Source organism: Thermobia domestica, chromosome 3 (genome assembly GCF_964235325.1).
Source record: "Thermobia domestica chromosome 3, izTheDome1.hap1.1, whole genome shotgun sequence".
Classification (NCBI taxonomy): domain Eukaryota; kingdom Metazoa; phylum Arthropoda; class Insecta; order Zygentoma; family Lepismatidae; genus Thermobia; species Thermobia domestica.
In genome coordinates, this window is record NC_137456.1 from 304,307,007 (window position 1) to 304,325,911 (window position 18,905).

Sequence of the window (18,905 nt, forward strand, 5' to 3'; positions counted from 1 at the left end):
TCTTATTGCAAGCCTCAACAGGGTCAGCATAAAGATGGAAAACTGAGAACTGTTATTTACATGTGATCAATGACGTTTGCTGCCTGTGATTGGCTGGAACCTGTTAGCCAATCACATGCTGGATTTGATGCATCATCTGATTAGTTCCCGGCTTTCTGGCTTCGGAAAGGGCATTTGAGATGAAGTTCAGCTGATATCCGGATACTATATTAAAGTTATTGGGATGCTTTTTAATCTCAATGGCTTCTTTAATTATCCTCTCGTGGTAGTTTTAGCACTAATGCAGTACTTTGGTATTGTCAAATTGTATTTGGTGTCCCTGTACAATATAATGTTCGACCACAGGGGATCTCTTAATATCACGTTTCCTTAAATATAAAATATGTCCATTAATCCTAATTTGTACGATTCTACCAGTTTGTCCAATATATACACTGCCACAAACACACCTTATTTTGTAAACTCCAGGCATCCTGTTGGTTGTTCGGTCTGCTACTGTTCGCAATTTATTCTGTATTTTGCTGATGGGCCTGTAGACGAGCATTATACTGTATTTCTCCAATACTTGTCCAATTCTGTTGCTCGTCCCTTGAATATATGGTAAGATTGCTATGTTGGGTTTTGATTCTCCATTTTCCAGTTCCATGTTCTTGCTCTACTTGTATGTGCTGATTTTTGAATGTGTTTGTCGATTGTTCTATTGATACCTACCTTACCAGCAGTGTGGCATGCAATTTCCAATACTTGTTTGATTTGACGTCACAATGTACAGAGTCTCTTATTGCAGTAGATACAGGCTTCACGCCATAGTCACTTATCAGGTTAGAAGTGTGATACAGTTATGAAGTTGAGATCATTTTCGTATAGTCACGTAAGAAACTAGTAATATAAACTTCATTCCATTTACATATATATGATGAAAGACAATGATTATGAATTTGGATAACTCACGGACACGGTGTTATCTACTACAAACTCATATAGCCTGTGTCGAACCAGGGACACCTCATACCAAAGCTAAACACTACACCACGTGCCACTGTGCCCTCCCAAATATATAAATTTGGAAGAAAAATATATATTTTTTCATGTAATTTTTTAGCATTTACATGAACTAATCAATGTTTCTTTAAACTAGTAATTCCTGAGCAGTCTCGTATAGTAAAGGATGAGGCAAAAGTCCCGCACTACTCTTGTATTTTTGGAACGGCTTGAAGAAAGATGACGAAACACTTTCGATGTCGATAACTTGGGTGGGAGCGCACCAGATGGTGTCATTTGCATCATGACAGTCATTTTGAAATCCGACATTTTGAATTCAGGTCCAATATTTCAAAATTTCATTACTGATTATAGTTAGGTGGAAAATAACTTCAGATTCATATTTCCGGTGAAATTCTAGCTTAGAATACTGTAATATGTCGCATGGCCCCTTCCAACTTGAAACATTGGACCTGCATTCAAAATGGCGGGTTTTAAGATGGCTGCCAGGATGTCAAATGGCAATTACCCACATCCACAGTTTCGTCAACTTTCCTCAAACCGTTTCAAAAATAAAAGGGTGGTGCTGGACTTTTGCCTCATCCTGTATTATCTTTTGGTTTCTGTAATATTTTGGAAGGAATAAGAAAGGATAAAAGGGAGGGAGTTAATATAGCCTTATAGCACCGACCCACAAAAACTGGGCGGCGACTAGGAACGTTATAATTAGTTGAATCATTATACATAAAAACTTGTTTGGTTATATATACATATATTTATTTCTATTATGTTTGTAATAAGAATAAGTTATTATAAACAAGTTTTCAATCTAGGTAAATACCAAGTAACAATCAACCAATATATACATATACGTATGATACAAGCCAACTAGTGCGACCTGGCAATTTCAGAAAAAAAAATTCAGGATATCATCAATGGAGAATTCCAGAGTGATCATTGACCCAGGATAACATTTCTGCATCAGCTTCTCAATGTACTTATACTGTTGAATAAATTCTTCTTGCATGGCTCTCCACACCACCTACAAATATAGAAATAGTAATATCAAGAGACGGTAATAGAAATGGAAATAATTTAAGTTATAACTATTGTAACACAGTTAAAATAAAGCTTGCTATTTCTTTGATTCATGAAGGGAGAATGAGATGGAATTGCGGAAATATGTCACGAGATGCGTTCCGTATTGATTTAAGCTTTATTGCGTTAGCATGTACAGTAATCACAATCGTTATACATCAGTAGATACTTCCACTTTTTCAATGTAGTCTCCCTTCAGCTTTATATACTTCCACTAACTCTGTGATAACTTCTTTAGGTCATCCTGGAACCACTTTTCCAGCGTATGTCACACTAACGTCAGACCAGTTAGCTACATACCTTAGAATTCAGCGAAATAATGCTCACACAAAGGGTTCTTCAAAGCCTTGGTCAGGTGGAAATCAGAAAGGGCCTAGTCGTAACTACGAGAAGGTGCTGATAAAGATTGAAACTTCACAGAATTCAGCTAGGAGGCTGAACTTTTTGTGGAATACTTGTCAGCGCTGGTACAGACCACCTAGTGTTTGCAACAATCATGTTTTCCATGGCAGATTGCGAAGGTCAACTTTGACTGTCTCATATCATAGAAAAGCGAAAACGTGATTATCTTATTTTTCCAATAATTTCTCATACTATTGAAAAGCAAAAAGTTTACTATTTTTTCCTATAATGTCTCATATAATAGAAAAGGGAAGAGTTTACTATTTTCTCAATAACTTTTGCGCACGTGTTATAAGCTGTGTTAACGTTTTTAGGGACTCTTTTCATATGAAAAAAGAAAGGGAAAAGTGTTTAGGCCACAATAGGGATCCCTTGACTATTTTGATAACTGATTACTACATATATCTCTATAATGTACCACAGGAAAGAAAAATATAGAAGCTTGAGTTGTGTGTGTGTCCAACTTTCAACTCCCACCCATTCATACACTATCAATTGGACTTTTTTTTTTTTTTTTTTTTTTTTATCAAACAGCTACGACTTTTCTGTACTGTTTCGCTATCGTAAATATGTATTGTATGGATCATGAATCCCAAAATTAACATATTTTGGGAAGATAAGCGGTTAGCGTACGCGCCTTTGGCGTGGGAGACCCGGGTTCGATTCCCGGCGGGAGCTCATGTGGTTCGGATTCCACGTTAATCAGTAGGTCCACGTCTCATATAGCCTCGCTGCTGAACGGGACGTTAAACTCAAAGTCAACTCAACTCAATATTTTGGGAAGAGTGTATCGTGGCACTTTCACACGCCAAGTTTTATGTGTTTAAAATTCAAAAACAGTGCAAAGAAAATGGATTCACCATAGGATCGACCACTACCAAGAACATCACTAAGCGATATAGAAACCAAGAGGTTTCACTAGTTAGTTTACCGAATAAGGTGTGTCGAATGCGACTGTACAATGTGGCGGTTCCAAGTGCGTCTCAGAAGTTACGTCGAATGGCATTCCAAGAACTCCCCTCTACCCTCTAGAAGACACGTGATACCCACACGGCTACATGTATCCCAGAAAACGTGAACCGCACCCTGCGCAACTAATTAACTCTCCGGAAGATATTTAAGGACCAGACCAACTGTAGACACCTTTAAGAGCGCTATCTGCCCAATGAAGAGTAATAGTTCGTCGCTACGTTAGACGAAGCTTGCATTTATCTATCTGATTGATAGAATTCGGTCATAAAATGTACTTCGGTCGATCGCAAATCCCGTCCAGAATTTACGCGTCACGACAACGGAACATTCTCGAAAGAATTTATGGTCGTCACGAGATAATGCTGTTGTGAAGGCTATCAGGTCCTAAAAATTGTATTATCAATTCTACGTACTATCAGCAACACATACTGACGCCTATTTGCAGAAGATCTGCCTCATCTGTATGGAAATAACACAAATCAAGTCCATTTGTACCAAAACAAGGCGTCATTAAACACATTTTATTCTACCCATAAATTTCTGCAAAGAAGAGAGACAACTGCCTGCAACAAGGCATTTGAGGGCATATCGGTAACATCACCTGTGGATTTCTGTGACCTGAAGAGAGCATTTTTCCTTGTGTAGTGTCTACTACTAAGTACTCAAAAATCGTAACCCTAGTTACGAGTGAAAACACTACCTGTAACAGATTCTCTTCTTCACACAGGTGCTTCTCCACTTTCCTGTAAAGGTTCTCCTACCCTTTTTTCACCACTCGTGTAGGATACTCTCGGATCACCTTTCGCAGTTTCTGTTTACTAAACGCCATTTGGAAGCTTATCTCAGACTCCTTCACTCCCTGAGCTACTTTCGCTTTACACCTTCGAAAAGCAGCTGAGAAAAAGAAAGATTAAAATAAAGGGTACAATTTACGTATGCACAAACATTCAATCGCATAATTGGGGGGTTGAATTCAGGCTAATTTTAATACTAACACCAAATCAGCAGAACATTAGTATCTATAGGTCTGAAGGTCGACAGGAAAATTTCTCGTCTAACACAGAGAATAGTGTAGCTGCATTGTCAGCACGGTCGAGGTAAGTAATTGATTCCTGCGGGCTCTATACGTAAGCGAGAAAATTTTAGTAGAAATATTTGATCAACGGAGAGAATGCTAGGTACAAAATAAGACAAAAATATCGTTAATAAATTCCTTAAGAGAAGGAATCTTAGAGAAATCTCACGAGTTTATCTCGAAGTAAAGCCCGCCAAAAGTACTATAATTCCTTTTCAATACAGTTTTACTTCTGGATAGCCCCATTAAATACCTCTTAAGTAAGCCAACCAAACTATATCTACTGTATCATTCCTTAAAATTAATACCAATTAATACCAAGCTCACTCTAAGGCTTCCACATTTTCACTACAAGTAACTTCTAATCATGTCAATGGAAACTGATAAAATCAAATTCTAAATTTGGAGACCTCTTATGATTTTAATCAAATCCTTCTCAAGCCAACACGTACACCATAGAGGATCGCAAGCAATACAACTTATCGCTGCATAGGACAGTGTGTCTCAAAAATCCCTTGACCTAAGGTAACAAAATGTAAGACTGAAAACCGTCTCCTAATATATTTTCAATCTAAAGTGAAGGATTTTTTAAAATCGGACCAGCCGTTTGGACTGTACACTCTTTACGCGCTCAATGTTAAATGAAAATGCAACGTTGCCATTTACCTGGACCCACAACATAAGTGAATGTCTTTTACGTTAACGTGTCGATGGCAAGCCCCCATTTCAAACATGCTTTCATTCACCATACTCTTACAAAATGTATCCAGGCCCAGGTAAACGGAAGCGTTATATTTTCATTTAACATTGAGCGCATAAAGAGTGTACAGCCGAAACAGCTGGTCTGATTTAAAAAAAATTCCTTCACTTTAGATTGAAAACATCATATTTGGAGACAGTTTCCCCTCTTACGTTTTGGTTAAGAGTTACAGTTTCCCCTCTTACATCTCTAATAACAGTTACCCTATGTCAGATGTCAGGGGACTTCTGAGACAGCTATACATATATATATATATATATATATATATATATATATGATGGAACTGCATTGTATTAAGCTTCCGTAATGCAAATATTAATGCCATACAACACTACCTTACAGTATTATTCAACCAGTGTCCCATGCATGGTTTTCTGAGAGACCCGATAACTTTTTTTTTTTTTTTTTTTTTTTTAACGACGGTAACACTTATATTAACTTCCACGTCACATGTTGACTACACAAATTACTAATAAATAGAGACACGATTTTTTTGGTGACATGCGGAAACGCGAAATGTATCAGTTTTGTATGAAAATGTTGTATACCTAATATATATGTATTTTCCACTAGTTGTTAGACCATACAACGCTCGCGATTAAACGCGAAATTCTGTCCAATTAACGAAATTCGCAACAAGTCTTGATATTCCACGAAATTTAAGCAACAGTGACAACTTTTCGACACTTTACGATTTATTAATTAGTCATTACCATTATTTCTCCCTTCTGCATACTTGACCGTAAGTAAACGCTAGTAGTTCCTCAGAGTATGAAAGATCAGCATGTGATTGTCCATGCTGGCGAAACTACAGGTAGAATGGGTCGAACAGTTTTTATTGTGTTGTTCAGAACACTTCCCAAGGATCGTTATGATACACCAAGGTTTATATGTTGGTGGTGTTCACACGCTGCAAAATGCATTCCCAAAAGTACTGTCAAGTAATTAATAAACAAGCAATAAAGTATGAAAATATAGTTATGTTGCTACTGATGGTGCGCGATATGACAAAATGTGTCCAAATCTGATTCATATTGAGTGTTGGGCACGTCAATGTGATTTAGTTGCAGGAATATGGCCAAAAAAAAATATACCATCTGAACGAGTTCATGACACATACAAAGCGCGCTTTTCTCAATACAAGAAAGAGAAAACCTAGATATGTCAATTTCCTAAAGAAGAAATACAAGAATGGTGAGAAAGAACCAAAACCCTTTACCAGTCGTGGCTCGATGGAATACTTGGTTTCTTGCTGCAGTATATATTGCAGAATATGTACTTAATTTGGTTGAGTATTTCAAAAGTGCGGACAGTGATGCGGAGAGCGTTCATTATTTTCACAATTTGTCGGAAGGTAGTGTCAAGTCTGTGCACTATGAGGCTACATTTTTCAAAGAGCATTGTGCTTTCACTTCTGACTAGATAACGTGCTTCGAAAAGTCCAATATTCCTTTGGCCCATAAAGTTATTCCAAAGGTAAATGAACTACTGTCCGAATATAAACTTGTAACACAAAGTTATATTTAAGGAAGAAGCTAAAAAAAATAATAGGTGAGTTGACTGAAGAGAGAAAGAAGGGTGCCGAAAAGAAGTTCAAGGAAGTTGGAGTGGTATGCAGCAACAAATTGGCTGACATGCTTAAAAAGGATCCAGCTTGTGAGATCTTTAAGACATTGACATCAGTATTTCATCTTCCCTAGCTCAAACTTGCAAAACCTGATGACAAGTATTCTAGCAATGTGATGAAAATTCCCATTTTTGAGAAAATATATCACCATGAATGTTTGAAATTTTACATGTAGTTACAAATTGAGCTCCAAGTGTTATTTACTGGTGAAGTGGATAGTGTGGAAGGAGTGCTGCGCGGTATGATAGATGAGCATTCAGAAATCGCTGGAAAGTGTTTCCAACTAATGTACATATCAGTTTCGAATGTTGGTATCGAGAGGGCTCTCTCTTCTTACAATGACATATTTACCGACAAAAGAACAAATTTAACACGAGAAAACATTGAAACAATGCTTTGTTATTGTCGCAACTTAACAGATTTAGAAACGTAGCCATATATTTTCTGATGTAGGATGTATTGACATTTTGACCAGTTGCCCGTTTGCACAGGGTATCGTAGAGAGTTGAGATTTGTTCTATCTTCTTTTATTTAACAATAGCTTTCATAAAATATGCTACTTGATCCCCGGTTCCATTTGCAAATTTTGAGTTGGACCCCGCCTTGAACCCTGCGAGTGCCCCGGGGACAATTTTTTTATTCAAAAGGTGCTGTGCTCCCCACACTAATTTAATATGTATTCCTGAGTTTCCTTATTTGACAGTTTCCGAAAAATCTGACCCGGAATCTGACTTCGTAATGTATAGTATGGAGCTCATTTCTAACGTTTCACGCTTGTATCTCCGCAACTGTTGCGATCGAGGATTATTCCTTTTCATATTATGTTCTTTAGGAACAAGATACCCAATGGCCATAGTCTCGACTCGAAGTTAGTTACACTTGGATAGGTTCCCTCGTAAGAAGCGTATGCATCTCATAATTCGCAAGCATTTGTACATTATAAAGCAGTTTCACAGTCGATTCCCATGAATTTAGCGATTGATTAAAGTGCCAACAAAGGTTGTGTGAAACAAACATGAACATATTGTAAAATTCTGCGGAAGCCGGTAGAAGGTAGAGCAATTATACTCCGGAATTGTTTTCTTCCGCAACCAGTTTCACTATTTTTTTTTTAAAAAAAAAAAAAAAAAGTTATAAAACGATGTAACACAGATTCACTAATAAAGTCCACTAAATAAGCAGGGTAAACAGGTGTCCCAAGGCCCAAGCAGCCAAGGGAAAAATTCCCACAAAGCTCCACTGTCAGCTAAGGAAGTGGGTTAGGATTCTCCACTGCAAGCAAAAAGAGGATGGAGTTCCGCAGAACTCAACAGCAAGCTAGGCGGGAAAGAAGAACCACGAAGCTCCACAGCAAGGGAAGTGAGGAGAAGGCCTCAGAGCTCCACTGCAAGCTAGAACAGGTGTATGATCAGCTGGGACAGACTCATGTCGGTTCCTCTGAAATTTATAGCTGCTCCTGTGTAATAGTAACACTAGTGTTCCTCGTCCATGATATGATTAGTGGTGGCGCTAATTCCTGTCGTCTACTTCGTGTAGAAGCTCGTAAAATGCACGTACTGTAGTTTACAAATAAAAGCACATGTTGATGTTTATAATAGAAGTATGTGTGGGATATTACAAACACATGCAGATCGTGAAGATTTCCTGGCAGGTTTCTGATTGATCCAGCATAAAATGTGGTGTTATTGTTTCTAAATCTAGCATGAAAGCAAGGCCTGAAGGGCAAGCATTTCCTCATCACAATGTTGTTGTGAAATCAATGTTACTGGTTGAAGGATCAGGAAGAATAATATTTTTACAGTCGGTTACAGAGGCTGTAACATTATAGTCTACCCGCTGACCTCCGAACTCTGCTCAGCATCGTCTTGAAGGTGTTCCGATTTCTGCGACATCAGCAAGTTTTATCCGCCATCTGACTTTTCTGTGTGCCTCTGTGACTATGCAGTGTTCTGTCATGTGGATGCACCGCTTTTAACGTTTCATGCATTATTTATTATTTTATCTTATACTTTTCTTTTTCTGCCTGGTGCTCTGCGTAACTGTTTTAGTGTGTTCATTATGACCTTCTCTTCTACGGACAGTACGCTTTTTTTTTTTTTTTTTTTTTAGCTGTGTGTGTTTGTGTCTCTTCGCGTTTACTTTGTGTGCTCATACGTAGTGATGGGTGCTAAAAGACCTCCGTCGTCGGCGCACCCACCCTAACATTTTCAATTCAATTCAATTCAATTCAATTCAATTCAACATTAGAGGAATATTGTGTTACGTTGAACTCCTATGGAATTTTAACTCAATGTCGTATCTCATTTCTTATCATGCTGAAACCTTTTCAATCAACCCTCCTACAACAAAAAAGTAATATATTAGGAACAACCTTCACACTCTATTAATATATCTCCATATTTTGAATTCACAGCAAGCAGCACATATTTTAAAATCTCTTTTAAGTTTTGATTCCGAAGAAATTAAAAAACACATTGAAAAATATATAGATTAGAATTAAAAATGAAATGAAATCTTTGAGTTTTACGTCCTACAGTTATGCCGGTTAGGCTAAAGGAGACGGTGATGATGAGTAATGAATGAGATGGTGGAATGAAGAAAGTGGGAGGAAACGGGGGAACCCCGAGAAAACCCACGCACACGGTGTTTGTCCACCACAAAGTTCACTTGGCGGGGGCTGGGATCGAACCCGGGACCCCAAGCACCAGAGGTGAACGCTCTACCACTTTTTATTTCAAAAAACTTCCTGACTTATTTTCTACTTCAACCACTGTTCAGGACTACTAGACACGACAGGGACACGAACACAGAAACATCGAGGACAGTTAAAATTCCACCCTTGCTCTTCAGAGGGACTCGAACCCCCAATGGGCTTTACCTCACGGCCATCAGCCTAACGCCTCAGACCGCTCACCTACACCCACCGGCACTACTGAGCCACCGCGGCCCCTTATATTAGAATTAGTTCGAAGTCTTGGTTTCCACGAAATTAAATGAAATCTTTAGACTGGCATCGTAGGTTATGACGTTTCCCGAACAAATGTGTCACAACTTCTGTTGAAAAAATTAAACGTGTGATTTCCTATTTTTTAAACGGTTTTCTTTTTTAAAAAGAAAAGAAGTGCATTCAATCCTGTTCAATACTTGTTTTTATCTATTTCGCCCTTGATAAGCTGGACCTTTTTCAGCGAAAATTTATGAATATCTATTATTTCTTGATTTTTTTTTTAATTTTGCGTCCCACGATCATGCACCGAAGCTACGGAAAACGGTCATCATGTGATGGATGGTAATTGTGATATGAAGAAAGTGGGAGGAAAGGAGAAAACCCACGCACATCATATTTGCTTACCACAAAGTCCATTTGGCGAGAGCTGAGATCGAACCAGGAAACTCTCGCGCCAAAAATCAGCTTTCTACCACTGAGCCATCGCGGCGCCATGAAAATTGAAGGGTATGGTAAGTATTTATTGATTGCGATAGTCTGTTTATCCTCCGCGCGATTTCCCGGGTTCGATTCCCGGCAGGAGCTCATGAGGTTCGGATTCACGTTAGTCAGTAGGTCCCGTCTCATATAGACTCGCTTCTGAAAGAGACGTTAAACTCAAAATGAAATCAACCTTCCGCGCGATTTCATAAGACAGCTCATTTTATTACTGATTTCAGTGATAACAGGGTACTCCTACCTAGAACTGATAAACAAGAAAGCGAACTATTAATATAGTTCAGGAATTATTATACTATTTAATTTACAGAGTGGCCCATAATTATATTTGCGATGGTTCGAAGACTGCGGTAAAGAAACTAACAACATAACTTGAACATAAACACATTGCTCTCATACCATTCCTTACAAAATTTTTGATCTCTGTTCTCCGTGGGAATGTACACGAATGCACCATCCTAATCGATACATGCCTGGAGACGAAAAACAACGTTGTTACAAGCAGCTTGACAGACCCGTGCCGCTATCCTATGGAACTCTTCTGTGATAGCTTCACATAGTTTGGCCAAATTGAATACGTGATGTTCATACACTTTGTCCTTTGACCCATAATAAAAAGTCCGGTTGTTCAAATCGGGAGATCGAGCTGGCCAGACGATATACAAGTCGAAGAATACAAACGCACACGCTGTTCCAGAGACAACAGTTCCGCCATATCAAAACTTTCTGTCCAGAATTACAAATACTACAGTCACTCAATTATCATATACATAATTACTGGCCACCCTGTACTTATTATAAAAGTCTTCTAGAAAACTTAACGAAATAAAATATCTAGCTTTAAGAAGTATCGAATTCAATCAGTAACGATTTTAGGGCAAGCATTTACGGATTAGATAAACTCATCACCATATATCAAACCAATTATTCAAGACGTAATGCTGGTCCTTTTTCAACAGCTTGTTGATAGCAAATTTTAACCAATCTTAACACACACACACACACACATATATATATATATATATATATATATATATATATATATAGATAGATAGATTAGATAGATAGATATTTACATAACATGGAATAATTTTACGGACAAGATGTTATCTAAAAGAAGCAACAAATAAATAGATAAATACATAATAAAATTCCTTTTTAACCAATGTCCCAACCAGTTCCTATTCCTCTTTTTAATAATATTCAAGATTGTTCTTTTCTCTCCTACCATTTCTAACACTCTGTCATTTGTTTTTCGCATGACCCAGCTATTTCTCTCCATTCTTCTCCACACCCACATTTCGAAAGCCTCCAGTCATTTTTCGTCACATTTGGATAATATCCATGTTTCCAACCCATATAGTACAATACTCCACATGAAACATTTTATGAGTCTTTTTTTCTTAACTCTGTATTCAAGGTCTCACATAATAGTGTGTTCTTTCTCTTAAACGGGTTTTTTTTTTTTTTTTTTTTTTTGCCATTCCTATCCTTACTTTTATTTCACGTTCACATTTCATATCACTATTAATAATACTACGCAGGTATCGAAAACTAGTCACCAGTTCTATTTTCTCCCGTCCTACTTCTATATTTGACACCATTTATTTTCGTTCCATATTTTTCACAGCCGTTACTCAACTTTCCTAACATCTTATTGATTTTCTTTTCAGATTCCGCAACTAGTTACATTCGAGGTATTTTAATTGACGTGTAATGAAACCATAATTACAATGCTGCTGTATAGGTTGCATCCTTAATCTCAGTTCCCAACCTGTTCTTCATCTACACTTTGTCACAATCCTCTTTAAAATATAAGGGAAATAAACTGGCTACCCTACCCCTGCTCTACTGGTTAAGTGGTTCCGCGTAGTTACATTAGGTAAGTAGTTCAGAACCTGACTTTGGAGAGAACACTCAGATACAAATACTACAGGGTGCGGCAGTGGGTCGGTCAGGCGATTTTGAAAACATTATTACGAGAAAATGATGAATTTATTTGGGTGTAACAAGTTGGAATACAAACTAGACAAAAAAAAGCATTTATTGAATTCCAAATAGAAAGCCATGTTGTATAAAATAAACAGAAAAACAGCGTTGCACCACAAAAGAAAATTATCATATTTTTTGCGCGCGGGAGGGGGTTAGAGTTTTCTTTTCTTGTGTCTGTATGTCAATTCCAGAACTGAAACGTTGCATTCATGATTAAGTTCCGAAAACTCCCTTAGATATGCTGCAAAGAATAACAAGTGACCTTAGCAAGTAAGTTATTGAATGTGTTCAGCGGAATGGCAGTCATCTGCAACATGTCATTTCTGGGAGGTTACGTTTGCGGTGGAACATTATTTTCTTTATTTTGTGCCATACTGTTTTCTGTTTGGTGATTTAAACTCCAAAATAACTAAATGCTTTCATGCCTATTTGTATTCGAACTTGTTACACCCAAATAAATTTTATCATTATTTCGTAATAACAGTTTTAAAATCGCCCAATCTACTGCTGCACCCTATACTAAAGAAGAAATATCACAACCAAAAAACGGATTGTGTTACTGGTAGCTCACGTGGTAGAGAATCCACGCGACAGCGGGAGATAGGGGTTCGAGTTCCTGTCAGTCCAGCGATTAGATTATTTTCTTTCTTTCTTTTTTCTTTCTTTCTTTCTCTCTCTCTCTCTCTCTCTCTCTCAATGTTTGCCCACATTGAAATGTGTGGAAAAGAAATGATTTAAGCACTCGCCATCGTTGCACTAGGTTTGTTTTCGTCTACCAATGTCTATAAGAAATGAGGAAATATCACATTATAATTCGACGTACCGGAACATTTTATCCAAATTATGTCGTTCTTTAGGATGCCTCTTTCCCATATGAATACAAATAAATCAAGAAATAGACACACACTACAGAATTTGAATCAATTGCAGTTTTTCTCTTATTTGAAATATCTGGAGAAATTAGTCAACTCACCCATTTTTACTACTTCTTGAGGGGTTTTGTGATGTTCTGCAGCTATACGAGGAATGGCTTCAAACATGGCACCTACCAACTTGGCGTACCATTTATCCAAATCAGCTCACTGCCAGAAGCCTTAAAAATGGATTCAGCCGTCTTTGAAAAATCCTATGAACAAAAGGGGAAATATGAGTAAATGAAAGGCATATGGAGACTTTTCATTAACATCAAAACTGTCCAACAACTCTTCGTAATTGTGCCTTGTATTTATCGTATTTCTGTTAAGTAGATGTATCTAATATTCGATGTTATACAGGGTGGTACGTTACCGCACCGTCAAACTTAAGGATATGATAGTAGACATTGAATTTAGTAAACAATATCTAATGAGCATGGGTCGAAAGCGGCAACGTTTTACCGTGAAAGGCGTTCAAAAACCGACGAAAGCGCTGATATAATGCTGAGCATCTCACGAGCATGGAAATATATCGCTGTCGGATCAAAATATCACACATCGCACCCGATAAATGCAATGACGTACAGATGGAAGCGGAGCGGTTGCCGCACAATGAGGATTCCTACAGACAGATGAAGAATCTACACACGCATTTCTCCTCTGTAGAGATCTCCGTATCAAGGTGATCAATCTGCTCTCATCTGTACTTCATTGCAAGGGGAGGGGCTCAGTGGTACAGCGTTTACCCCTGGTGTGTGGTTTCCTGGTTCGATCCCCGGGGAAGTAAGTTTGTAGTGGACAACATCGTGTCCGTGGTTTTCTCGGAGCACTTCCGTTTCTCTCCACACTCTCATTCCACCGACTATTCCATCATCATCCGTCTCCCTCAGTCTAATAGGAGCGTAAACGTGCGACGCTAAGCTGAAAGATTTGTACGTGATTGAATTTATCGGCTGTGACCGTCCGTGTAATTTTTTGACCTGATAGCAGTATGTTTTTGCATTCATCAGATATTCGGTATTATATCAGCTCCTTCGCAGGTTTTGAAGTGTCTCTCACGGCAAAACGGTGCCGCTTTCAACCGATGTTCATTAGACATTTTGGGCTTAACTTGATGTTCCCTTCAGTTTGTCGGTGCATTAAAGTACTAGCTTGTAAACTAAATTGAAGTTTAATGTCACATTTTCAGCGTGTGGCCCTGAGCTTAACGTAAGTCCCAAACCATTTGAATCCCCACACCGGAAATACAACCCAGACTTGCAGTGCCACACTATGCTAGTCATAAAGATCGGAGGGGGCTCTATATTCAAAGTTACAGAACTTGGAGAAGGGCGAATGATAGCATTTTAATGGATAATTTCAGTAGAGCGAAATTTACTGTACATGCTTCCTATCTTCCCTCCCACTCCTGAACAAATTCTATGAACTAAGAAATTCTAATGTTCATCACCACATAAACAAAAGATGTCAGTGTTTCCTATTGTAGATTCTACCTTTATGTTGTGCTCCCATTTTCTTTTGGTATAGATTACGACGGCTCTTTATATGAGCTAAGAAGTCTTTTCAAAATGTTCCGTATTGTGTACGAGTTACGCACCAAAAGTATGTGGCGTTTTGCCGTAGTTCCGAAACTAATAAGGGTTGATTAAAATAATTACGCTTGATTTTATGGCTTAACTGTGCAAATTTCAAGCTTCTAACTAACTGTGCAAAAGTTCAAGCATCTAACTATGTTCTTTTTCAATATATTCACCTATAAAAGAAAGCTCTTTAGATACTGACCTAAAATGACGGGTTTCACCATAGAGGTGCCTAATAAATTGAAATGAAATAAAATATTTCAGTTTAACGTCCCACGATTATGTCCTTTAGAGAAGGGGGAGGATGATTAAAGCAAGTGGATGACGATGGAATAATTAGTGGAATATAATGTTGGAGGAAACAGAAGTACCCCGAGAAAACCCACGGACATGATGCTCTCCACAACTAACTAAATTAGCCGGGGATGGACTCCACGCACCAGAGGTATGCGCTCTACCGCTGAGCCACAGGTGCCTAATAAAAATTTTGTCTATATGTTGCGAAAAAGGTATCGATATTTATCTCCAGCTGAAGGATATATGTGGGGACACTTTGCCCTTTCTGATTGTACCGTGTGGAAGGAAGTAGATGCGTAAATTTCCGGTGCGAGGTGGTAAACTGAAAATATGTCAGGGACTAAAAGTCTAGTTTGTGCAGCAATCTAAGAAAATATTGCTCCTGTTGAGGCTCTGGTCATGGAGGAAAGACGGCTAACCGTTAAGGATAGATGCCACCTTACACGGATTCGCTCATTGCATCGTGAGAATTTTGAGACTGCTTGCAGTTGTCAAAGGTCAGTTACGTTTGGTTCCTCGAAAGCTGAGTGAAGAGAAGATGGTCTCTCGGGTAAGTAGAAGGCTTTCTATGGGATAAGAACACTGAAGTGGTCCCACATCTATTCTACTCCCAAGTACGATCCCTCAATAACCTCTGTATGTTTGCACTCCAGAAGTTCTCCCGGAAGTGACATTTTCCAGTGTCTAAAATACTTTCCGAAACAACTTATCTGAGGGTTTTGATAGCAAGACACAAAGATTGCAATAGTGTGTGTAAGTGGACGAGAATTATACTGGAAGGTGACAAAAATATATAGCTCGAAAATTGAAAACATTTGGAAGTTATATGAAAACGGCACGTACTTTTGTGCACACTTCGTACAAATTTGGATGCCCAGCAGTTATCACATCATAAATCTGCACCCAATTTCAGGCCTACAAGAACAGGTTTGGAAAGGTTAGGATATTAACAATAATAATACAACTCACTAAATATGATAATTCTTACTAAATGACATAAGCCATCTACAGTAGTGAGCAGAGGAAGGGATTTTATTCTGTATTCGGTTTTAAGAATCAATATCATTTAAGATGTAAAAGAGAAAACGAACGCACCTCAAAATTAGCAACGAACGGAAGAATTCCACATTTACTCTTCTTGTTGACTTTGGCTTCTTTAATAGATTTCAACTGTGCCTGCATGAATCTATCAAAGCTTCTTTTCGCTTGGACCAAAGCTGTGGCGAAGGTCATACTAGAGAATGAAGCTGTGTCCTGCGCTGACATCACATGTTGACTCAGGCGAACAAGCACATACATGCATAGCTGGAACACAAAGAAATAAAGGAATTTATAATACGAGAAATATGCGTAAAGGAAAAATAACAAATGATCTAAACATCTGATTTTCCCAAAACTTTTAATGAAAAAAATATCGTGTTCATAATATTACTTCAACATATGGTCATAGAAAATATCAAGTTCTTTATTAAGACTGGACTAACTTCTGCATCCCGACTTTGAGACGTCTATCGAGTACCATTTATGTCCATGAAGGCTTCCTAAATCGAGTCACAAGACACTTCGGAATTATTTTATGCAATTCTGTTATAGCTAAAGAGAGTCTTTTACTCTTTGATGATGGTCATCCAAAGTCACCCATAACATTAGCTTAATTATTATAGAACTGATAGATCAATCATGAACAACCTAGCACGTCAACAGAAATATACGTTGTTTTAGCCTTGAAGTTAAGACGGTCTGTGTGATTTTTGTAGTGGATTTTTTTTTCTTTGTTTTGAAGATATATAATGAAATATTGCAGTATAAGGAGTAGATGCAACGTCATGTTCAGCCACAGTGGAGTGGTGCTAACAGGTGGAAAGTGCTCCACAAATTTGCTCTCAAGTTTTGATTAGAATATGGCGGCATTCGCCATACGCTTTCAATACTGTCTTGTGATTTTCATCTTTTACTGGGCGGACAATGAATTACCAACAATGAACAGAAAAGGCTGCGGTTATACGATGGCTGATACACCCATGACAGAAGAAGAAATCTGTATCGTCAGAGCACCCCAACCATGTGTTCACAGAAAGTCAATGATTGTCTACAAAAATAGTGCTAATATTTGTGTTGTATTGTAATGCTACGTGTAGCAGTACGCTACTTCCTTTGAAAACTTGCACATCACCAAATACATTTACGCCACACAGAATGCAAAAAGGGATGATTGGACCGAAAATCCAATCAAAATTTCCGCTTACCGTGACAATGCATTTAATCACTACGCTACTCTCACCGCTGCCTAAACAGCTATACATTCTGCAATTCTCCAAGTCGGAGTCCTGTCGCTTGGACCACGCGGACTGTACTAACAAAAGTTGTCACAGAAAGTAGTGTAATGGCAAGAAACTGTAATTTCAGTTCAATTAAATAATTCTGTTCCTATTACATATATAAAATCTCACTGAGATTATTTGAAATAAATGAACTCAAGTGAAATAATTAAATGAATCCAATGACAGGGCTCACAGTTGTCTGGCCTTTTGTAAATACTTGAAAAATGACCAAAAGCACGCGAAAAAGTGACCAAAAGCACACGAAAATGTGATCAAAAAGTGACATAAATCTCATCATGTCCATTTTTTCCTTTGTCAATTTCTTCATCACCTCTCTCTTTATTTGTTGTTTTGTTTCATCTTTTCTTCTTTACTTCTTCTTTTTGAGCTTTCTCCTTTCTTAGGTTTTCTAAGTATGCTTTGTAGTTATGGTAAGCAGACTTAGCAGATGTAAGAAGCTTCTGAGTAAGTGGAACCAGTTCTGGCCTATTTCCGAATTTCTTCATCCCAGACATTATATTTAACTTAGCATTGAGAGTTCTCAAAGCCATGAAATATTCAAATTCATCACCTACTCTTAAGAAGAACATTACAAGCATAACACAAGACGAACATGATGAACCACACAAAAACAAATAAACAAACAAACAAACACAAACACACACACACACACACACACACAACGTTAAGCGGAGCGTTAACTATTACGAGAGAAAACTAAGACTATTATGACAGAAGAAAGAATAGACACAGAAGGGTTCTCAACCCCATCTCCAGAGCTTAAGCATCCACTGTGCTTTCGGAAGAATAAAAGCTGAAGTGAGAATAAAGCTGACCGTTTCATATGTGGCAGCAAGTACTGAAGCTTGCAGAAGAGTAATGAGTAGAGCAACCCACATTATACTTTGTTTTTTGTTTAATTATGCTTTATATTTTTCCAAATTATGCTTTATTGTTAATTTTAATTATTGTTTAACATAAATCGTGTATAATGTGTAGTATTTACTATACATTAAATATTCTAAATATCTTGATCTATTTATTAATATTTTATGCAACCAGTTTCTTTCATATTTGATGAACTTTCTACTTAATACTTATAAAGAGATATGGTTTACTTCAGTCTTTTTTATCACTTGTGTGCCCCTTAGAGGTGCATATATGCAGAAAGAGAAAGTAAAAGATGCCACCAAAAATGCTCAAGTTCAAGAGGTACACATGTGGAGTTCTTGTGCACTTTTTGAACATTTCGAATCATCATACATAACTGCGCAGTTATACTTAGAATAAAACTATTGTTTATTCATTGTTGGCGGGAAGTTTTGTACTTGTTTTCCTTTTTTCTTTTCTCCACTTCAAATGATTACACCGAAAAGTTTGCGGAAATAAAAATAAGCTTTTCATTGTTGCATTGTTATATTCTCAAAGGTTTTGCACTGTA

General features: G+C 37.7%; 1 pseudogene across 1 annotated transcript in view; it reads right to left on the reverse strand.

Moving 5' to 3' along the window:
• Window positions 1-1,741: 1,741 nt before the first annotated feature.
• LOC145682272 (exocyst complex component 1-like) overlaps window positions 1,742-18,905 on the reverse strand; it is a 77,947-nt pseudogene continuing 60,783 nt past the window's right edge. Inside the window, exons 11-14 of the transcript XR_014130888.1 lie at window positions 16,239-16,448; window positions 13,326-13,478; window positions 4,154-4,347; window positions 1,742-2,023 (exon numbers count right to left, since the gene is read on the reverse strand). The product of XR_014130888.1 is annotated as an exocyst complex component 1-like (transcript). The remainder of the gene's footprint in view (window positions 2,024-4,153; window positions 4,348-13,325; window positions 13,479-16,238; window positions 16,449-18,905) is intronic.